Here is a 3,535-nt window from a genome sequence, read left to right as displayed (position 1 = left end):
AAGCTGATGTTTCAAAGGCCAGTGGAGTAGCCGAACACCAAGCAGGAGCACGAGAACGCCAGTGGGGAGGTGGCTGTACATGCCTTGATGTGAAAACACTGCAGGAGTGATGGTGCAGAGGATTGGAGGCTGTACAGCCTTGTAGTTGCCGATGTAGAGGAATACCAGCGCTGGCGGCTATGGGCTGAGAGGCCAGGTGGAGCCAGAGGGTGATGCGGAGGGCGTGAACACCACAGTAAGGGGCACAATAGCCGGAAGAGGCTTGTAGACGGTGCTGCAGAGGTGAAGAATGAGAATACTCACCAAAGGAGGTTGAACGCTAGGGTGACTGGTGGGCGGAGCTGAAGGTGGCGCAGGCAGGGGCTTCCATGGTGATCATCCTGTAGGTGGACATGCCAGATCTGTATGAGGGCAAGGATTGCAACCAAGCATGCCTGCACGTGCACGTTGTTGCACTGATGTTACCCCCACCCGTGCACAGTCTTCCCTACCCTTATCTTCTACCACATGGCTAAAGAGAAAAGATACAGTTTGGCACTACCCCACCCGTGCACAGTCTGCCCTACCGTTACGCTTCTGTTAGACATATACATTAATTTAGTCCGAGGCAATTAGGCCTAGACCGGACATTATTAATGTATATGTCTAACAGCTTCTACCACATGGCTAAAGAGAAAAGATACAGTTTGGCACTACCCCCACCTGTGCACAGTCTGCCCTACCCTTACTCTTCTACCACATGGCTACAGAGAAAAGATACAGTTTGGCACTACCCCGTGCACAGTCTGCCCTACCCTTATGCTTCTACCACATGGCTAACGAGAAAAGATACAGTTTTCTACCACGTGATTGTCACTCTTGAAACTTTCTACCACATGGCTAAAGATACAGTTTTCTACCACCTGGTTGTAGCTCCTAAAACAATGTGAATAATAGAGTAGAGATTTCACATCATAAAAGGGCCAATGCCATGAATGCACTTTTTCAATCCTCTTGTCTCTCATGATGCAAATCTTTTTTGTGGATTTGTGGTGAGGTGGTGAACACAAACATAGTTCTTACAAATGCACCCTTCTTTTTGAACTTGGACTATAACCATTACATCCACACATGCAGATGATTATGATGGGTAGCAAAGCCATGTATATATATTGGCCTCATGAGCAAGTCAACTTGCTAAAGGACAAAGCAAATCAAGTGTATGCTTTTTCCCCTTTTTGCCTTTGGGTGCCTGTTACTAGATGGGCATTGCCCTTTATGATTTGGTCTATGGGCACTCAATGGGTGTGCGTTCTCTTTATGATATGGTCTTATGACTACTCAATGGGTGCATGTCCTCTTTATGATTTGGTCATATAGGCACTCAACGGGTCCCCATAGGGTGTGCCCACAACCTTGCCCAATGCTCCCATCAAACTTCCATGGCCCTCCATTGCCTAGTGAGTGGCCTTGGACAAAAAAGGCTTTCATACAAGACTCGAAAATTCATAAATGACTTAATAGACATTAGCACACACACATAACTATATATATATATATATATATATATATATATATATATAACCAACACAACCAATAAATTTAAAAAAAAACACCTGTGGTAAAATGAGGACAATGGATGTGCTAGCATACCCATAAGGGAACTAACATTTGTGGCCCTATGACAAAGCACCAAACATCACTTGTTTTGACATAGGCTAAGTTAATCTCTTCACATGAACATATTTGGTGGGGACTAGCCAAGGTCTTAGCTCCATTTTTCATCCATTCTAAGCTATTTTGGTATTACCCAATATTTTCTTGATGGTGATTAAGAGAGCACTCTTTGAAAGACATGGTTTTGAAGATTTGAACATGTTAGATTTGTTGTTTTTGATTTATTTTTTCGAGCCTGTTTAGCATTAGATAAGGCATTCTATTTGCTACATTGGAAAGGAAAACCCTACTTTCTTTGGTGATTTGCATTACATTTGAGCCAAAGAGCCTTAGATTTGTTGCATTTTGAGCCAAATAAGTGGTGAAGCTAGTTTGATTAATCACTCCAAAAATGTAAGTTGGAGCCCCAATTGAGTGGATTAGGTGTCTTTTTCCTTTGATTTTGTTCATACATTGTTGAAGTTGGTAGCACAAAGAGCATCTCAAATATATTTTAAAAAAACTCAAAAACACTTAATCATTTCCATAATTAGGATTAGGAACCTTAAAACACCCCATAGTAAAACCTTGAAAAATCTCACAAACTAAGCAAAAGCACCTCTTAGGTAATATGGGACGTGAGTCCATAATCACGTACAAAAGACCCGTGATGTGAGATATAATCAATGTAAGACATGAGATGAGAGATTAAATGAACATGAGATGTGAGTTGTAAGCTATACGTGAGATATGAACTTGGCCCAAGATGTGAGCATGAGTGTAAGGGTAGTGGAATCTAATATTATGCCAGCGAATTAAACTTGCCTTCAAGACTTGTTTATTAAGAACACACCTACCCATGTCCTGTTAAGATTTTTTTATCATACAATGTGTACCAACATCAAATTCCAAGAAATAGCTGTCCTTATCAATAATAAGCATTGATGTCCAATTACTGCTTAACCTTGATTTAGGCATGAGGCTCCACACACCATTTGGAATCCATGCCCAAGTGTGCCTATTTCATTAAATAAGACATTTTATGTACCTATTTCATAAAGAATCCTTGCGTCAAGCCAGACGTGTCAGGAACTTGCCATACAAAAGAGAATTAAAGTACCAAAATTGCATAGAATAATCACGAATAAATATTCGACTCCAAACAAATAATAGATTCACGAATAAATATTCAACTCCAAACAAATAATAGATTCACACATATTAAACATATTCATGGAAATAAACATGGAAGATAAACCATAGACTTGAAAACTGTGTGCAAAATAAACATCACCATCAATCAACAAGGATTGGGTTAAATCCCCCCCTCATGCGTGCTGGCTCCTTGCACGACATGAGTATTTTATCATGTATTCCTCAAAATAGCCCTTGAGCCAATCGTGAAGCTTTTGCCAAAAATAGGGTTCTTTTTACAAAAATAATCAATCCTTCTAGAGGATGTTCACACACATCTAGTGTGTACCAAAAACAATAGTGAACCTCTAGTTCACACGCACTACACCCGTGCACATCGGGGTGCATAAATATACGAGTACAAATAAATGGCACACGGCCAACCAACAATAATAATGAAATATAACTCATAAATGTCGAGGCGATATAAACGCCCATGCACATGACAAAATCCGCGCGACACCTCGTTCGATGACCCTCGCGCGTGCAACACCTTGTTCGGTGACCCTTGCACAGTCATGCCTGCGATACCTCGTTCGGTGACCCTCGCACAAGTACAACGCCTCATTCTACATCCTCGTACTCATCACCTATACTCAATAAGTCAGCATGTTAGGTGAGGCAATTAAACACCAATATCAACAACACTAGCATGCGTACACATGGCATCACCCAATCACAGCATACATAGCATAGACCCGCAAAG

The sequence above is a fragment of the Cibotium barometz genome, chromosome 64 (assembly GCF_041138505.1).
Source record: "Cibotium barometz isolate CiBa-2024 chromosome 64, ASM4113850v1, whole genome shotgun sequence".
NCBI classification, from domain to species: Eukaryota; Viridiplantae; Streptophyta; class Polypodiopsida; order Cyatheales; family Cibotiaceae; genus Cibotium; species Cibotium barometz.
Note: the sequence above shows the minus strand (reverse complement) of the source record.